The 21,486-nt window shown below is 30.0% G+C and overlaps 1 long non-coding RNA gene across 1 annotated transcript in view; it reads right to left on the bottom strand.

Moving 5' to 3' along the window:
- LOC145683306 (uncharacterized) overlaps positions 1–21,486 on the bottom strand; it is a 62,356-nt gene that overhangs the window by 16,520 nt on the left and 24,350 nt on the right. The window contains exon 2 of the long non-coding RNA XR_014131007.1: positions 20,650–20,673. This is a non-coding gene — a long non-coding RNA (uncharacterized LOC145683306). The remainder of the gene's footprint in view (positions 1–20,649; positions 20,674–21,486) is intronic.

Genomic DNA, 21,486 nt, shown 5'->3' with positions numbered 1-21,486 from the left:
CATTTTACAAATGGGTAAAATTAACTATACATAGTAGTAAGTATTTCCACAACAACAATGCTAAAGTGAGATCGCATAGGCTTTTATGACATTTAAAAATCATAAAAACTTATGTCTAAAACTACACTACACTAAACATAATTATATTTTTTACTTTATCATACAATGGCCCCAAGCTAATGTATTTACACCATCTCCTAATATATATCTTATATCGTCTGAAGAATCTAATGCCAGCTTATGAACGGTTATATTATATATATCATGTTTATAACTTCTAATGAGGTTTATGTCCGTATATGTTTTGACATTTTTAAATAAGCTTTCTTTATAATCATTAAACTGCAATTCCTTTGATATTACAGCTTTAGTTATTCCTTTATCATCTTTCTTTTCTTTATTTTCTACTTTTTGAGCATACATCTTTGATCGCAATAATAAACTCTTTCATTATTTTACTCTTATTCTCAACTTTCATCTTACCTATTACTTTCTTGTTTATTAGTGGTAGTCCATATATGTTATTTTCCTCGTATTCACTCGTGTGAGATTGGTCAATTATTTCTGCCATATCTTTATAAAAGTCATCAGTCTCAATCCCATATATAAAGCTATACGTATCCATCTGACGTAAATCTATATTCTTTCCATATTTCGGCTTCATAGTGTTATAGTGAAAATCCTACATTAAAAGTTTTGATAGTTCTAATACGCTCATACGAACATATATTGGCTTATTAAAAGTCAATCGCTCTTTTTTCATATGTATAGCACACAAATTCTCTGTAAATATTGTTCTGTAATCAAAATTAGGTTTTGCAATGAATTTTTCCAATCTTTCAGGATCACATTCTGATTGTCTGTCTGTTTCGAATATTTTCCATTGTTTTTCCGAATACTGAGTTATTCATGAGCTTATAAAAGCCTTTTTCAAACTATTTTTTAGCTCACGTTCTCATATTTGTATTTAAATCAATGTATTTCTTTAACCAGTCTGTTTGTTTGAATTCTAATACTCTATGCACTTTCTTTAATTTCATTCCAAGCGACATATATAGTTTTAAGTTCCTATAGTGAATTACATACATTTTCTTATTGTAAAGTGTTGTTAGTAGTGTTGATTGTTTAGATTCTGGTGGAAACATGTCAAATGGATAATCACCTTTAGTATTAACTAGATCAAGTTTATCAATCGGGAAAAACTTTAATGTTTCTCAAAATTGTTAAGGCTTTAAATTACTAGTTAACTCTGCTAAAGTCTTTGACATAAATCTAAATGAATCAACAAATTTTAAATTTATTCTGTCTTTTGGTCCTGCTTATATATATTTTTCATATGTTATGAACCTTTCTTCATTATTTGCAATCAGTTTAATTTTGTGCGTATATTAAGCTAACTCCTCCATAAACCAGTTAAGTCGCGAAGAAATATTGGGAGAAAATAAGGATTTTTATAGTTTAAATTGCAATAACTGTGAGCTGTACCTCTAAACTTTCTAGTTAAATGATCATGATCTTTTTTTTTTTGCTTTATTTTTATTTATCTTATACAAATATTTTCTTAATTCATATTTCCATTATTTTTTCACTTTTATCATCTCTATCCTTGTAGAACCGTATTTTCTTCTTTAATATATTTTTTTTCTCAACGGCTGGTGGTAAGACATTCAAGTTTTTTTCACATATATGACAAGTATCCGAATTGTCATTAGCTTCTATTTCTTCCTTGGTAAGCGGATTCATATTAACTATCCTTTTATAGTTTTCCATAATTTCCATTGCTTCTTTTTGTAACATTTCAATAAATACTTTTGCGGCATCTGGACCTATATAACTAACTGGGACTTTATAGTTTCCATTTGAATATTTGACATAGTAACAAAAACTCATTGGCTCGTGTTTTTGATATTTTACTGTTTTACTACAATTATTCTCTATTTTTAACTTACATAAGATACATTCAAAGTCAGCAATTATCACAAATGGAACTCGTAATGATCGATTATAATTTCGAAACTCTATTTGAATGTCGTATGGTTTTCGGAGTTCTATTCGACCAGCCTCATGCTATTTACAATATAGCTCATGGTTTTGCAACTGCTTCTCATTTCGAAAATGTCTTGTTAAACATCTGTCGCAGAAGTATAGTTTTTCCTCGTGTTTTGTTACCTGACTTCTTATTAGTTTTGACAAGTTTTTTATCTGACAAAAATGATTGTTTTTATTTTCATCTTTTACATATAATAAATTAATATGAGTTTCCTGGTTATTTTTTGTGATTTGAAGTTCTCTTTCTGCGTGCATAATAACAGATAATAATTGTCCTTCCTCGAAAGCTGAATCGTAATTATCTTTCCAGCTGTATATGCTTGGAACGTTATTATACCACCGTTTTTAACGACAAAAGGAAAAGTTTCAACAAAAGTATCGTTCAAAAATGTATGTAGATAGTATTTATCTAAACTCAATTCCATATGCATTCATGTGTATGTTTCAGCAGTGGCCTTTTGCGAGGTACCCGACTCCATATGTTCGTTGCATGCAGTTCCCGTCGCAATGTTCTCTCACTGAAGGGTTGGACTGGGCCTGAATTCACGGACTACAGTCATTCCATTCGGGTTTGGAAGCGTTTTCGATTGGACACCCGTCTTCGGGCCCGATCTGTGAGGATGTTTTTCTGACCGCAGTTCTGGCTTCGGGGTTTATGCCCACATGTGTTCCACCACTGCTTGTAGACACGTTGAAAGTCTGCCGCGAAACACCAACAAATCGGGCAACTTCGACCTGTGTGTGGCCATGTGCACGGCCAAACACAATTGCCCTTTTTTGTCACTCCGTAACGTCCACGCTCTTCCCCATCTTTCAACACACACCGCTTGGATTGGTTCTGTGTCACTCCACAGTAATGCCCTCTAATCGCCTCGAGGCAGTATGCACGTTTGGCCATGTGATTCCAGCAATACCCTATCTGTACCTGTTTGCCGACGCAGCCTTGCTCTCGCGCGGGGGTGACTAATTTTTTGTCCGCGGTGCTTATATATACTGTATATAAACATTATATATACAATACCGAATATTTTTACTTATATATATTTAATGAAATATGAGAATCCTTTAGATTTTCTCTACGAAGTTCAAGATGTAACCATATCCGTATGATAAGGCTTAAGTAGGGTATGTATGTAGGTTCTAGGACACTTTGTCTCTTTCCAATATTTTTGACCAGCACACAAGAAAACACAAAACATTCTACAAAAGGGTCCAACTAACTATACATAGCTGTAAGTATTTCCACAACAACAATGCTAAAGTGAGATCGCATAGGCTTTTACGACATTTAAAAATCATAAAAACATACATCTAAAAACATACATCTAAAACTACGATACACTATACATAATTACAATTTTTACTTTATCTTATAATGATCCCCAAGCTAATGTATTTACACCATCTCGTAATATATATCTTTTATCGTCTGAAGAATCTAATGCTAATTTATGAACGGTTATACTATATATATCATGTTTATAACTTCTAATGAGGTTTATGTCCGTATATGTTTTGACATTTTTAAATAAGCTTTCTTTATAATCATTAAACTGCAATTCCTTTGATATTACAGCTTTAGTTATTCCTTTATTTTTTTATTTTTTTATTTTCTACTTTATAAGCATACATCTTAGATCGCAATCCAATACACTCTGTCATTATTTTACCCTTATTCTCATCATTCATCTTACCTATTACTTTCTTGTTTATTAGTGGTAGTCCATATATGTTATTTTCCTCGTATTCCCTCGTTTCAAATTGGTCAATTATTTCTGCCATATCTTTATAAAAGTCATCAGTCTCAATCTCATATATAAAGCTATCAGTATCCATGTAACAAAAATCTATATTTTTCCATATTTCGGCTTCATAGTGTTATAGTAAAAATCCTACATTGAAAGTTTTGATAGTTCTAATACGCTCATACGAACATATATTGGCTTACTAAATATCAATCGCTCTTTTCTCATATGTATAGCACACAAATTCTCTGTAAATATTGTTCTGTAATCAAAATGAGGTTTTGCAATGAATTTTTCCAATCTTTCAGGATCACATTCTAATTGTCTGTCTGTTCGAATATTTTCCATTGTTTTTCCGAATACTGAGTTATTCATGAGCTTATAAAAGTCTTTTTCATACTATTTTTTTAGCTCGAGTTCTCATATTTGTATTTAAATCAATGTATTTCTTTAACCAGTCTGTTTGCTTGAATTATAATACTCTATGCACTTTCTTTAATTTCATTCCAAGCGACATATATAGTTTTAAGTTCCTATAGTGAATTACTTACCTTTCTTTATTGTAAAGATTTGTTAGTAGTTTTGATTGTTTAGATTCTGGTGGAAACATGTTTTCTGCAGCTAATGGTAAATCAGAATGTTTGTTGTGTAAAAACTTTGGATATTCTATATCTACTTCTAATTAGTAGCAAGTTTCTGAGTCATCTGGAATGTTCATTATAACTATGTAAGGTTTAACGCACTTAAAATCTTTATAAGGCATGCACTGACTCATCGCCCATCCATATAAGTTATTTGCGTCTAGATATGCTATTTATGTTGAACACTCATATTTATTATAATTTGCCATGTATTTGTTTTTTGCTTTTACATATCGTATAATACATTGTGAAGTTCCATCTGTTGTACCCTTTTCTATCACTAATTTTTTATCATAATCAGTTAACTTTTTTCGTTAATTTCAGTCAGCTTTAAAATTGCATCCCACGATAAACCAGGTGCTGTATAATACCATGCAGGATCTAATCCGTATGCCCCTAAACACACATCTATAAAGTTTTCAAATATATCTGCTAAATGAAGGACATTTGTTTTGTTATAATGTTCAGTTAAATCTTTCACGAACTTCAGATTAAATTCTTTACAAACTCGTACATGAAGCTTATGGCGTTCAGAACTCATTTTTTCTCCTGTTAATCTGTAAATTTGTCTATAGATATTGGAACAGGTTCTTCTAATTTTTCAAATGAATCAACATAATCAAATGGATAATCACCTTTAGTATTAACTAGATCAAGTTTATCAATCGGGAAAAACTTTAATGTTTCCCGAAATTGTTAAGGCTTTAAATTACTAGTTAACTCTGCTAAACTCTTTGACATAAATCTAACTAAATCAACAAATCTTAAATTTATTCCATCTCTTGGTCCTGCTTTTATATATTTTTCATATGTCATGTACCTTTCTTCGTTATTTGCGATCAGTTTAATTTTTTGCGAATCATAAGATAACTCCTTAATGAACAAATGTGTATCATAGCCAGTTAAGTTGGGAAGAAATACTGGGACAAAATTAGGATTTTTATAGTTTAAATTGCAATAACTGTGAGCTGCACCTCTAAACTTTCCAGTTAAATGATCATGATCTTTTACTTTATTTTTATTTGTCTTATACAAGCATTTACTTTATTCATATTTCCATTCTTTTTTTCCACTTTTATCATCTCTATCCTCGTAGAACCGTATTTTCTTCCTTAATATATTTTTTCTCAACAGCTGGTGGTAAGTCATTCAAGTTTTTCTCACATATATGACAAATATCCGAATTGTCATAAGCTTCTATTTCTTCCTCGGTAAGCGGATTCATATTAACTATCCTTTTATATATTTCCATAATTTCTATTGCTTCTTTTTGTAACATTTCAATAAATACTTTTGCGGCATCTGGACTTATATAACTAACTGGGACTTTATAGTATCCATTTGAATATTTGACATAGTAACAAAAACTTATTGGCTCATGCTTTGATATTTTACTGTTTTACTACAATTATGCTCTATTTTTAACTTACATAAGATACATTCAAAATCAGCAATTATCATAAATGGAACACTTAATGATTGATTATAATTTCGAAACTCTATTTGATTGTCGTATGGTTTTGGAAGTTCTATTCTACCAGCCTCATGCTTTTTACAATATAGCTCATGGCTTTGCAACTGCTTCTCCTTTCAAAGGGTCTTGTTAATTATCTGTCGCAGAAGTATAGTTTTTCCTCGTGTTTGTTACCTGACTTCTTATTATTCTTGACAAGTTTTTTATCTGACAAAAATGATTGTTTTTTCATCTTTTACATATAATAAATTAATATGAGTTTCCTGCTTATTTTTTGTTATTTAAAGTGGGTAGATGTTAAAATTTTTATCATAGCTATACACGTTAATTGAAATATTACTTCTTCTTTCAAAGTTAACTATATCTTTTAATTGTATAGGAAATTCAATATCATTACAATATTTCTTTTGTAATTTTTAACAATCCTTTTATAATGCGAAGGTCTTTCAGGATGTATTCACCTGAATTTAAATAGCTTGCAATAGAATACAAGAAACATTTATCGTCTTTATTTTTAATATTAATCACTGCTTTCTTATCTTTAATTGATTAAGGAAGTTCAATATAGGAAGAAACTCTTAATGGTACATACTGATTTGTAAGTATTTAATTTGATGTAAAGTCCATCCTGATCCTCAACCTTCAAATTCTTCCATTTCTCTACGAAGTTTTTGTTTTGCATGAGATATATATTCATTTAAGTCAGTTGATTCTAATATTCTCTCGTTTGATGTTTTGAAATTGCGTTCTTGTATTTCTTTATCTTTAATATAATCACAAATGAAAACAAGGTTAATTTTAACAGGGTAAAATTTTAATTGTACCTTGATTTTGTTAATAGCAACTCTTCCACTTGTATCTCAAAATTTTATTGGGTCATTATAACCGCCTGCGTTTTCAACTTTAATGGATTGTAATCGTTTTTTTTAATTGCTGTTTCTTCTAATTCTACTTTTATAAGTATACGTGTTGGTTTTGATTCCTCAATCACAGCATCTTTAGATGGAAATATCCCTTTTAAAAGTTTACTTTTTACTTTCGGTTCTTGTTGTTCTAGTTTTGTATTTTGAAAAATGTTTTTGTTGTTTTTATTGTTTAGTCGTCTTATAACTTGATCTTTTCTTAATGTTCTGTAGTTTCGTATATTTAATTTCTTTGCTTCTTGTTTAAGCTGTGCTACATTCAAGTCACTATAGTTTTCTACATTGTAGAATGGTAATTGTGTAAGATTGTCAACCTCAATAAGTTTGTCAATAAGTTCTGCTTTTCTTAATCGGGAACATCGTTTGATTCCCTTTTCTTTACATTGTCGTCTTAACCCTATTATAGTAAATGTATTATAATTACTCATCTTATTTGTTATATAGAAAATCATTATTATCACTCTTCAATTTTTTATCTTCACCAAAATTTTTAAAATTATTTTCATTCATTTTTAAATCATTTTAATTCATTTTTTTCTAACACGTCATTTAAACATCTGCACGCGCCTGCCATTGCATACATATGTTTCCCTGATATGTTACTATAGAGCTTTCATGGGAATAACCCATCAGAGTTACATATACACATTTTAATACTGAATCTTTCTTGTAAACTTACTCATGGTGATAATCATCACTATCATATTCGTATTTATCACTACCCAAATCAGGTGTTTTTGTTGTGTTATTAATAATTCTTTTTCCTTTAATAGTATTTGCTTCTCTATTAACAGTGCTCGCTTCTCTAGTAGTGCTGGTAAGAGTTTAAAATCTTCGTGAATTAGTTTAAATCTATCATGTAATAAATCAAAATCTTTCTCCATATTTATTATATAGATAACCAGAAATGAAATAAATTTTATAAAATCTAAGAATAAAACGAACAGGTGATAATGACTAGTGCTAAGGAAATATTATCTTACAAACCTATATTTGATTGTGTATGTAACCATTTAGATATTGGTGACTATACTGATGAACACAACATAAATTTTAGCATATCTGTAGGTATGTTAGATAATTTGTTCAAGAAAGCTACTAAAGAAAAGAACTCGTATCTTATACAAAACATTCTCTATGCAAACGTTATGAACTTGTCCGATGATATGTTAGATTCACTGGCTGATGAACAATGGTTATCCATAGGTTATGATGATTATGAGGAATAATATAACTATGATCACATTACAGAAGACTTCATACGTAAATATCAGCAGAAAGTTAATTTGAGCGAAATATGTTCATGGAAAAGTTATCAGAAGAGTTTATAAGAGAATTGGCTCATAAAGTTGATTGAGAGATCATTTCGCAAAGCCAAGACTTATCAGAAGATTTTATAAGAGAATTTGCAGATAGAGTTCATTGGAAAGAAGTATCGTTAAATCAAAATCTATCTGAAGAATTTTTTAATGAGTTTATAGACAGTTGATTTTGATGCTATATGTTACGGAAGCAAACTCTCTGAAGCTTTTATACGATAACATGCAGATAAACTTTCTTGGTGGCGCTTATGTGGGACCCAGGAATTATGAGAAAACCTTATAAGAGAATACGCTGACAAAGTAAATTAGGCGATGATTTCAATGTTTCATAATTTAACACAAGGATTTATTGCAGAGTTCAAAGATAGTGTTCATTGGCATAACATTTTAATTTATCAAAACCTCTCATTACCCTTACCTTTACGAATATCTAGTTCGTGCTGCATTAGGTTGAATAACTTAATACTGTTAGGATCTCTAAACTTTTCGTATATTATCTCATGATTCGGATATTTCTCTTCTGCTTCATTAAGAGGCTTATATATGCTTCGCTTTTGGTATTTGATAGCATAATGAGAGAAAGGATCATTAAGTTTGTTCTTCTTGTATATGATTAGGCAATTATCTTTTGAATTATCGTCTGTATATGGTGCTGCTATATGTTTTAAATTCTCATTTTGGATCTTTAATCTTTCCATTGAGTGTTCAGTCTCTTCTCTTCTTGTTTGTAGTTCTTCATTGTCTTGTTGAAAAGGTCTAAATTCTTGAGTGAAGTAATTAATAATTATTTCATTACATGTAATATAAAAATCTGGTGAAATCCATTTTGCTACATCAATTATTAAATCTTTCGGAACATATGTTCCTCGTTTTATATCTAATTGACCGCCTTTGCTAACCTTAAAGTCATCCCCACGAATTCGGTGCAATGACTTTATATAAGAAATTAACTCTTTAGATTGTTTATTTTCTAACCATTTATATAATTTCTTTCCTCCATCATAACACACCTTAGTTGCACTGAAGTATCCTGTTTTTGAATAATCAATTCAAATCACTTAAAAAACCATACCAATAGTTATCTTTAATCTGTTCGTAGCAAATATCACTTAAAATATACGAGTTATCCATAGTGCTCATATTTATTATGTAAAATATTTTTTTTAATTTTATTTTTCGTCGTTACCCGTAAGTTTTATTTCGTAAGTTGCTATAATGAAGTCTTTAGAATTATAGGAGTTAAGTTTTTCGTTGTAATAATTGATATGTTTACTAACAGATATCATAACAATTATCGTAAAATTCTTTAGATAACCAATGTGCAATAGCAAGAAAAATTTTTCTATATACCTATGTTCCAGAAATAATCGATGCTGTTTCTCTATCTTCTCCTTTTATTAGATATGTAGAGCAACAGAGCAAAAGTGCTCTTTTGCTCTTTTTTTGTTGTGTTAATTTTTTCATTATAGCATTGTATTAGTTCTTTTGATTCTTGTTGTTTGAAAGGTAACGTTTCGTTACCATTATCTCATTCAAACTAACCTTTTATGGTTATTATTCCATAAAAGACAACATTCATATTTGCATTACATTAATTTTATCTAGCTAGCTATTATGCGAGTCATCAAGTCCTAACCATTTAACATACACTTTGTAACATTTCTTTCTCAAAACCTTTTGCACCAAGTATTCATCTTTAAGTTTCGTCTTTAAAAGTTCTGGTTCGTAAGCTCTACCTTGTACATCTTCTTCTTCTAAATCTTTAATTCTATATGTAGGTGAACTAGATGAAATAACTTCGCTGATAACAAATACTTCTGTTGACTAATTAGGTGTCTACCCTTTCTCAAATAATCCTTTCGATTTAATTATACGAACATGATCACTTAATTTGTATTTGGATTTAAGACGTTTATATTCTTTCTTATACACTTTATCCAATTCTGTTCGTTCATTCTTCTTGTTAACTTCTATAGGCTTTAAACCAATTGTTCTATGTACTCTATTATTATACTCACTAACCAATGTTGGTAATATCTCTATCCATTTTAATTCCCTTGTGTTGTAAACCTTTTCCATATGTTTTGTTTAAGTGTTCTATTAAATCTCTCAATAACAGAAGCTTTCTTACCACTATAGGTTGAGTAATGATTAATCTTATTTTCCTCCATCAACTTCTTAAATTCTTTATTGTAAAACTCTTTACCTTGATCACTTTGTAAGTTACTAGGTTTTCTCATTTTTAATATGGATTCAAATGCTTTTGTAACATTCTTAGCGCTCTTATCTTTAACAGGAACAGCAAACTCATATTTCGAAAACACATCTATAATCGGTACCAGATACTTATATCCTTTGTTTAATTTGGAAACACCTTTTAATACTCCACTATCCATTTCTACAAGATTAGCTTGCCAAAGATCATTGATACCTTTTATAACCACACATAGTCTGTCAAAGTTTTTTCTAGATGGTTTGTGATTTCTTCTATAATGTCTTCTGTAACACCTTTATCATCATATAGTCAATCTTTCTTTTTAACGAATTGAGTTTTATTAATTTTACATATACTACATATACCTTTTTTAGAGATATCCCATTCTTTGTTCAATTCTAATGGTAACTTTCTTCGTATCCATTGATTTCTTACAGTTAACACAATACATCCTGTTTATTATTTAGAAAGTCATTTAAATTCTCTTTCTACGTACATAATAACAGATAATAATTGTCCTTCCTCGAAAGCAGAATCGTAATTGTCCTTCCAGCTGTATCTGCTTGGAACGTAATTATATCACCGTTTTTAACGTCTAAAAGAAAAGTTTCAACTCAAGTATCGTTCAAAAATATATGAAGATAGTATTTTTCTAAAATTAATTCCATATGCTTTATTTTCCCATTATAGAGAAACTTATAACTATTCGATAGATTAAATATTCCGCAGATTGGGTCTTTAACATTCTTAGTTCTTAATCGACATAATAGATTTAAAATTTCTTTCGTCATAATGAACATATTTGCTTCTTTGTTTGATTTTTGGAAATCTTCTTTTGTAACAAATTTATTTATAGCATTCTTTCTAACAACATTCTCTAACTGCGATGACATTTCTGCTTTGTATTTATTGAATTCTGATATTGGAATCTTTGCACTGAACAAAAGAACTACATTATTATTAATCTTTTGGATTTCTTCCATATTTTCTTTCCGAAAAGTGTTAATATCATCTATCTTTATGTATGTGTTTTGTAATGATTTGAATACATCATCAAAATTTTTTCTATCACTTTCTAATTGACTATTTATTGATCCAAGCTGATGAAAAGTTACTACATCTTGTTTGTCAATAGCATCAGCTACAGTGACAAGTCTTTTGTTTTTAAAACCAACCCATGTTATATTATTTGATATTAACACTTCATCTAAATCAATAAGATGTTTGAGCTATTCACTAATATCAACATCATCTTTTCTATCTACAACATTAGCAAATATATCCATGCTCATTTTATTATAAAGAAAATCTCCATCCTACTTTTTCAAATCATTTCTTTAACATCTCTATTTGTTTAGGTGAGTGTTTAAAATCAATATCAACTTTTTAAGTTAATAAACAATACTCTTTTCGGAAACAGTTCCTTAAAGACCACGTGTAAGTTTTCGAACTCGTTTATAAGTGTTTCTTCCATACGTTGTAATTTTAATGGTTTTTGATCGGTATCGTGATAGTGTATTAAATAGACATCACCATAATATTTTGTATATTTGTTTTTCTTTAGTACATCTAAAACATCTTTTGTTGATATTAAATGTTTTGATATATCTCTAAATGCATCATTTAACACCTTGAATACATCCTCAGGAATAATTCTATCCTGTAAAGTTTGTAAACGAGATAACTGTAACTTAAATCTTTTTATAGGATCATAACAGGGTTTTCTTGCACAACCAGCTTTCATTTCTTCTTTAGTACTGTAAACCCAATCATTCTCTACAGAACAATCATTACAAATGTAGCTATTCATACCTTTTGCTAATGTTTTACTAGCAAAATTATTCCATTGTAATGGTCTAGAGCTATAATTTGACAACAACTCATTTAAGTTAATTATTGGACGTAACTTTTCCGACTCTTCATCCGTGTACACAAATTTAGGTATTAACGTTCTCCATAAATCAATAACATTATATACCTTGTTTCTATCTTTGAAGTCTATCTGACTAACATACTCAAAACACTGATAAAAAATTATATCTATCTAGAGCATCTAGCTCATCCATATGCTTCTCAAAATAATCTAAAAAACTATTGTGTATAGCTTCCATATTTATCTTAAAGATAACTTTTATGGATGGAAACCATACAAGCAGTTAAAGTTAATAATATTTAATCATTTTAATCATGTACAAAACGTCACTAAAGGAATACCTTTGATTTAGAAGATTTAAAACCTTAACACAAAGATGACCACATATAACTGAATTAAAGTCTTGTATTCGTTCGTCATTGTAAAATAAGTTTTTGGTACCAAGATATTGTACTAGTTGTTTAGAAGGAACACCGCCATAAGAATCGAACACGTACTTTTTGATGTTATTTTTCCAATAGCATATCCAATGAATACCAATGTTTTCTGATTTATCGAAGTTAACTATACCACACTCATTTACGTAGGGTTATTGTGGAAGTTGGTCACTCATAAATACACCTCTAAATCGTTTTATATTTAATTCTTTAACCAACCTCTCTATATCGAAGTTGGTCAATGGTTTTAGTTTTTTGACTTCTTTGGTTTACCTGCTCTTTGTTTTTCTTCTGTAGCCATATTGAGTTTCTTTGTTCGTCAAGGTTTTAGTTTTTTGACTTCTTTGGTTTACCTGCTTCTTGTTTTTCTACTCTAGCCATATTGTGTCCCTCTGTTCTTCAAGTTCTTGTTTATTTTCCTTAGCATCAAGTACAGTTTTAGTAATCACTTCTGCACCACCTGCTAATGAACGAACTGCTTGTAAAGCTGCTAGAATGGCTGGAATAGTAAAGATAAAACCACCCATTTGCTCTTTTTAATCTTTTTCATTTGAGCAGTAGTTAGAGTTAAATTCATTCTTTTACCTTCTTTAATTTTCTTGGATTTATCTCTAAGTTGATTCTTTGTTAATACATGATCGATATTTAAGTCCTTTAGTTCACTGTAAGGAACACTAAACATACAATCTTTAACATCCAATCTTCCTACAGCACATAGGAATACTAAGCACACATCTTCCTATTTATGTATTGTAAGAGAAAATCAATTAAGGAATCAATCTCATCTGTTATCCTTATCTGAAAATTATCAGCCTTGTCTTTTGATATAGAGAAAAATAATGGATAAGTAGGCTCGTAAAAAATACTATGTTTAAACTCAGCATCTGTTTTAAATGATGCTATAATTCCTTTTTCTCTATGTGTGTACTCCGTATCTTTAACAAACATACCTTCTGCTAAATCACAGTGAATATATATAGTATCAAATGGGTGGAACCTAGGCGGCTTATCTCCAACATGTTCTGAGTTTTTGGTCAAGTTTCTTTCGCTAAAACCTAGTATAGTGTTAATGGTATCTAAGGATATCTCATACAATCTGCTAAATATTTTAACTCTGTTTTTCTTTCTGTCCTCGGTGAATTTAATATTTAAAATGCGACTAAAATCATCGGTGTATGGAAGAATTGATATAATATATTCTTCTAATTCTTTTAAACTATATTGACCAGGTTGAACTATAAGTTGTTTTGTAAGATAAGGATAGTCAGGAGTGTTACTACAAATTGTTAACTTATTATTTTTCTCTGTGATGTTTGGTGTTAGATATGTGCTGTAAAACCCAACTATTCCTACACTTAAATAGTTGTTACTGTTGTCTAATTCGTAATCGAGTTTCTTGCTTAAAACAGAAGTTAACTTAAATACCTTAGCCATTAATTATATAATAAATGAACGAGTTTGATTTACCTAGAGATATTCCAAGAGAGAAAGTAATCAAGTTAATAGAAGATATCATTCAAAAGTTAGAATACAGCTTAAAGAAGAAATAGAAAAAACTACGAATTGTTAGATATGCATACTACACTTTGATTACGTTATCGGTTATACTTTCTGCAACAACTGGGTTTATTAATATTTTTATACCTGTAACTATTTACTTAATATTAACGACGCCTCATGCAACAGGTTTGTCTTCTAAGTTAAACATAAGCAAAAGAAAAGATGAATATAAAACCATTGTCACTTGTATTAACTCATTTAAAGAACAGTTAGAGATGATAATAACATTCAATGGCAAAATGGATGAAGAATATATAAAAGATACGTTGCATAAGATCAGAGAACAAATTAAAGATATAAGATCATAAAAGGTGCTGACACCCAGGGACCCGGCAATTTATTGGGTTTGAATCAAAATTTTCTTTATAATAAATGAGTAAGAAAACTATTAATTGGGATTTAAAAGAGATGATAAAAGAAACAACAGCTAAGAAAGGAAATGGAAACTTATACCTGGTGATATTCGATGTCTTATTGTGGGTCCATCTTGTTGTCGTAAAACTTTTCTGTTATTTCACTTCTTGCTACAGCCAGGTTGCTTAAACAATAATTACATCTACATGTATTCTAAAAGCATGAATCAGCCAAAGTATAAACAATTAAAAGATCGATTTGAAAAAGCAGAACTAAAGTTCAAGAAGCAAATAGCAACGTTCTTAAGCAGTAATGACTGTATTGTATCTATTGATGAATGTCAAAAATACTCTGTTGTTGCATTTGATGATTAAATTTTGGAGAACCAAGATACTGTTAGAAATTACTTTAGGAGAGGTAGGCATAGACATTTAGACTGTTTCTGTCTTACACAGACATATTCAAAAGTATCTAAACATCTTAAAAGTGATAACGTTAATTTCCTATGCGTATTTAGACAAGATGATACTAATCTTAAACATGTGTATAACAAGTTTGTTGGAGGAGATATGTCTTATGATCAATTTAAAGATATATGTTCAAAATGTTGGCAAGAAGATTATGGTTTTATAGTAATTGATATGACAAGGAAGGTAAACAATGGTAAGTATAGGAACAAGACAAACCAGCTCTTAAAAGACTGACGTTTTTTTCACGTTTTTAGCTTCTAACGGTTTTCGTTTTTTGACGTTTTATTCCCGTTTATTGACGTTTATTGAAGTTTATTGACGTTTGTTCGTTTTCTATATAATAAATGGATGAGAAAGAAATTAATAAGAATATTAAGTTAAAGGAGATCTTGACAAAGGGCTTCAAATCTTGGAAGAAAGAGCAGGTATATACGATAAATTTTAGACACAAGAACAACATGTAATTCATGCTATCCAAAATTTAGGAAGTGAGATCAAAGAAGTAGCAGAAAAAAATAAAAATCTTTTAACTGAACTTGTTCCAGCTTTACATAAGACGGTTTCAATAGATCCTAGTGTACTAGAAACACCTAAAAAGATAACTTATGATAGATGTAGTGATACACCTATAACAGGAGAAATAAAACAAATGAGAAAACAAATTAAAGACAATGTCGAAGGAGTAGAATCTTTAAGAACAGCACAATCATTTGGTAAGATTGCAACAAAAAATTATATAGTAGAAGAAATGATAGTGTATTTGGAACAAAAGCTGTTGAAGAAGATGGAAGAATAATAAATAAGATAGAAAATTCTGAAGTTAAAGTGAGTGGTGATGATTTGATAATTAATGGTAAAACTTAAAAAGGAACAGATGGTCTATGGGAATTGATAACGATGAATACTAATAAAACCATTGAAGATTATAATGATGATGATTTTGAACAGTACAAGGAAATAATAATAGAATCAGATGCTGCCTTTCAAAAATATAATCAAGATAAAAAGTAGCATCTAATAGAGGTTCTATATACGATAATATTATCAAACCTATTTGGAATGATTATATTAAGCCATTACCTCCAACACAAACAAGAAAGAAAACACCAAAGCCTGGGGACGGAATAAAAATATACAACGAATTACCTAAATAATACATATGGATGGACGATGTGAGAAAGTTAATTGATCGGTTAATAGTTATAGATGGAGAAACAAAGATTGGTAATAATATTTTTATAATGAGAAGGTAGGTATAGTGAGTATGATTAATAATAAGCTTTCGCAATTTATTCCTGATGATCCGAAAGGTATAGGTTATTTGATCAAGATCTTAAATACATTACCACCACGATTTTGGAATGATGAGAAGCTTCGAAAAGGAGTAGTAAACGATTTGATTACTAAACTTTCATTCGAATCACATATTCCAGGATTTTCGTACTGTGGTCCGGGCACTAAGCTTCAAGATTGATTAGAAAGAGGCGATAAAGATATTAACCAATTAGATGAGGCTGGTAAAGAACACGATATATATTATAGAGACAATAAAGATACAGAGTGAAGAGATTGCAGATAAGGAACTAGAAACTAAAGCATAGAATACAGCATTTAGAAGTGATGTATCAATTGGAGAACGATTTCCTGCTTTTGGAGTTGGTACTGCTATGAATGCTAAGGTTAAGTTAGGATGTGGATTATATGTTTTTAAATGCTATTATGTATTATTCTTTTATGGGTACATCCCATAAAAGCGTTGTTTCAAGATTTTCATTATAATAAATGAATAGTATTCAGAGTTATGAGTTACAGAGTTTTAAACACAACACAAGAACATTTAACAATTTGAATCAAGCTAAAAAGATATTTAGTTTGATTTCGATGTGGGGGATGGGTTTATAAATCCACACAAAGTAGATTGTCTTATGACTTTTGAAGTTGTTGGTGCATCAGCTGGAGGAACATTTGGTGCAAATGATACTATAAAATTTGTAGATAACTTCTTACCATTCTTCTTTTATCAAATTGAGATTAGAAAACATGGAGTTGTTATAGGTAAGATTGAACTACCTGGAATAACACCTACAGCTATCGGAACACTAAAGATTACCAAACCAGAAGATGAATATCTAAAACGAGCAGGATTACAAACAGATTATAAACTTGGTTTACGAAGAACATTAGCGTTTTGTACCCATTATTATTAATTCCAGGCTTTTTGAGTGATTATAAAGAGGTTATGTGGAAAGGTGGATTGAGAGTAACATTTACAAAAGCTAATAACAATAACGATGTCTTGTACAAATGGGCTGGAACAGGAGCAGGTGCAACAGCTCCTCATGATGGAAAAATAAAAATAAAGAATATGCAGATAAGAATGCCTATTATTGAATGAGAATATAATTACGAAAACAAGTTAAAGCTGAATATTCTTAGAGAACCTAAAATCATGTTTTCATTCCATACTTATCAGTGTATTCAGAAGACTGTTGTTTGTTCTTTCTTGGAGTTCGATGTTACTACTCAATTTAATTCTAAAAAATTTGATATGCCTGATTTCGTAGTTGTAATGTTCCAAGCTGATAGAAGTGGTAAACAAACAGCAGTTACAAGTAAGTTCGATCATTATAAGGTAAAGAATGTCTATCTTAAGAATGGAAGGGATGATGTATTTCTAAAAGAATCAAGAAACTTAGATATTGCTAACAGAGATTACTTTAAGATGTATGAAGATTAGACTGCATTTAAGACAATAACATGTGGCAATACCGAAACGTACTATGATCCTAAAGAGTTTATAGATAACAGACCAATGTATGTGGTTAATTGTAGAAAGAGAAAGAATGTATCGGTAAATGAGAGAACAAACATAAAGATTGTAGTAGACTTTGCAGAAGCTGTAGCTATTCATACTATATGTTATGCAATTTTAATTGGACAAAAGAACTTTACATATCACCCTAAAAATGAGAAAGTAGTAGAATAATTTTAGATAGCTAAATGTATTTTTTGTAATGTTTTTGGAGGTTTTCCGTAAACGAAATTAGCAAAAATGACAAACGTTTTTTGCTAAAGATAAAAATTGAAGAGTGGCCATTGATTTTCTATATAATAAATACGATGGTGAGTCATATTGAGCCTTTAAATAAACTTGGAAGTCTTGAGCAAAAAAGTTATTAGATTGAGAGAATTGGAATTAGATACAGAATATAAGATTGTGAAAATGGAAAAGCTAACTAAGTTTGGAAAAAGCATTTTAGTTGAATGCGAACAGTTTAAGGTCTTTCTTCCACCTAGACTTACAAAACTCTTACAAAGAGATAAAATGATCATTAAAGATGGATTAAAAATCAAATACACTGGTCTTAAAGATTATATCCAATTGTTGAGTTCTGTACGTGAATTTCGAACGGGAAACGGTTTTATGAAATTTTCATAAAACGAACATTTTCTTTATAACAAATAAGCTATTGCTAATTATTTGAATAAGAAAAATTACGTTAAAGCATTGAGATTCCTTCGCATAGATGAGTTAGAAAAAGCTAAACCGAACGAGATAACATTTTGGAAATTGATTCAAACACAACGTTATGGTCAAAGAGTTTTAGTACATTTTGATGAGAAATGTAAGACGTTATTACCACAAAGATATAATGATGATACTGAGTCAATGTTTAAGATATGAAAAAATATAAGCTGTTTGTTAAGTATGAAGGTTTGAAAGATTTAGATAATGGTTATAAAATACATCAGTTTTACTTTAAAATGAATCTAAGACGTAACAGAAATGATTTAAACTTTTTCCAAAGTAAAAAATGGAGCGGTTAGTATGGATTTCCATTATAAGTTTATACTTACTAATAATTTCAATGTAATTGTGAAAAATGTGCAAACCGAAGTCCAAGTAGTTTTTGATATTAATGGCTGTCTATTCATCTTGAATTATGATCAGTGGACAGAGTTTAAGAAATCATTGTTTCTCATAGAGAACGAAGTTAGCAGAAGATTCCATTATCAGTATCCAAACTTGTAATTGTAAGTGTTTTAAATTATAGTTAATTGGTTTTAAGAGTTTCATGGTTACAAAGCTATAAAACTAAGTCCATTAGATATACAGAACGCAGTGCCATTTGAATTTTAAAGATCCGTATATAAATAGGAGTGTTATTTGAGTTTTAGTAATAACGTCCTTAGAGATGTGCAAACTACAATACATTCAGTAGATAGCAAGTTTATTTCTCTAGTGATTGAAGTTTGAATTTTGAAAATCGGTTAATAAACAACGGAGATATAACAAATTCAAAATAGTATTTTAGAGTTATGGAACCTGCAATACATTCAAAAAATATTAATTTTATTTCTCTATTGACTGAATTTTTAAAATCGGTTAATAAACAACGGAAATATAACAATTTAGAAAACATAGCACCCCGCAATACGCCACTGATGACAGGTTTGGTTTTCGAGTTCAAAAAATTAACATTTTTACCTTATTTGGTGGTAACTCATTGGTAATAGTTTCAAACCTTAATTCGTAATTTTAACAATCCTGGAAAAAAACTGTTAAAAAGAATAAGTTTCCAACCATGTTCTTAGAATTGGTCTTACAACTTAGGATTTAATTCTAATATTCTAGTATTACTGAAAGTTGATGGGAAGGAAAGAGAGAAAGAGACCCAAGAGATATTTCGTCATGGATTCAATGACGTCGTGTATTTCGTTCTCTCGGCCATGGAGACTACGTCATTGATACAGCGTCCTCTCACGGCTTCTAGCTAAAAGGTCTGTTAGTGGAAGAGGATAATGTATATATGTAAGTTGGCGTGAGGAGAAAAAAAATGAAAATGGATTGTTAATCACGCTTCAAAAAAAGAAAGAAAGAGAATGATCATGAATCTCATGTACATGTATGTTATTGCTTTTCTCTCAACTGAAACTTGCTTGTAAACTGAATGCATGTGTGTGCGTGAGGCGAATGTGTATATATGTATGTATCAGCGAGTCAGCATACTTAACTTTAACTTCTCATCATTTAGCCGATTTGGACCGATTTGGATAAAACAAAAACAATTTTTGAATCAAAAACAGCACTATAAGTTATAAGTTTTAGGTTGTAAGTTTTTATGATTTTTAAATGTCATAAAAGCCTATTCAATCTCACTTTAGCATTGTTGTTATGGAAATATTTGCGCTATGTATAGTTAGTTTGACCCTTTTGTAAAATGCTTTGTGTTTCCCTGTGTGCTATTCAAAAAATATTGGGAGGGAAAAACTGTCCTAGAACTTTCATACATACCCTACTGGTGTAAGAAATTATAAAAGAAGAATTACATGTATCAAAACAATATCTTAAAGGAATGAACTTTGAATTTTAATAACAAATTGTGTAACCATTCTTCTAGAATAACAAATTGTGTAACCATTCGAACTTGGGAAGCATGAAGAAGTATTTTTTGTTAGTTATCTTTATTACCTGTAAGTACACGGTTATCAGTCGAACGGAATATCGCGTTAGTTGTCGTCGTATATTCTGATGGTGCAGTTATCATATCCATGCAAGAGAAAGTGTACTTAAACAATTCTTACCTGACCTTCCTCTTGGTCTGCGACCTGAAATTGTGAAAATTGTACACTTAATACAGCTGTTTATTACATGAAAGTTGTCAAATATATAATATTTGAATACATTGATAACAAAATAACTACGATAAAAAGATAAGCTATGTTTTTTCCATAAAAATGTTGATTTCATCCATTTAATTGAATTATTAACTTGCGTCAAATGAGTTCCTATATTTTGAGCATATAGTAATATTAAAGTAGAATCTAATAAACTACCATTATATTTTCAAAACAGAACATGGTAGTAGCATTTTCCAAACAGTAAAATCTTAATATTATGAATTAAACCTACTAAGTTCCTGTAATAAATGTCACTGTTGACACATATAATTGACAAACAATGACACTATCACAATCACATATTTCTTGATGTGAATCGTCGAAGAAACAGGGTCAAAGTGTGTAAATTTCTTGCAATTCTCTTATTTCTTGGTGGAGTAGTGTTGATAATAAAATCAATATACTGGAATCAAGATTTCAATTTCCAAATTACTATTTAAATATTTTTATCCTGAGCAGTATAAATTTAGTTTTGAGCTAGTAGTCAACATATTTTAAGCTTTCAGATAATATCCGGTTCCGAGAGCGAATGCAAAAACATGTTTCCGAATCTTAGAAGATGTTTACAATCCATGAGTTTCACGTAATGTTGATAATCATAATATGGGTACGGTAACAGAACAAACTTTTGCATTACACTTGTATGTCATATCGTCTCTGCCTCTCGAAAAACCGCTATGTTACATTAGTGTTAAAAATGAGTTATGCCGTGCAAATAAGCCTCAAGACAGCCAGGCAGCG

The sequence above is a fragment of the Thermobia domestica genome, chromosome 4 (assembly GCF_964235325.1).
Source record: "Thermobia domestica chromosome 4, izTheDome1.hap1.1, whole genome shotgun sequence".
Lineage (NCBI taxonomy): Eukaryota > Metazoa > Arthropoda > Insecta > Zygentoma > Lepismatidae > Thermobia > Thermobia domestica.
The sequence above is the reverse complement of the archived record's forward strand: the minus strand, read 5'-3'. Positions and strand labels throughout refer to the sequence as shown.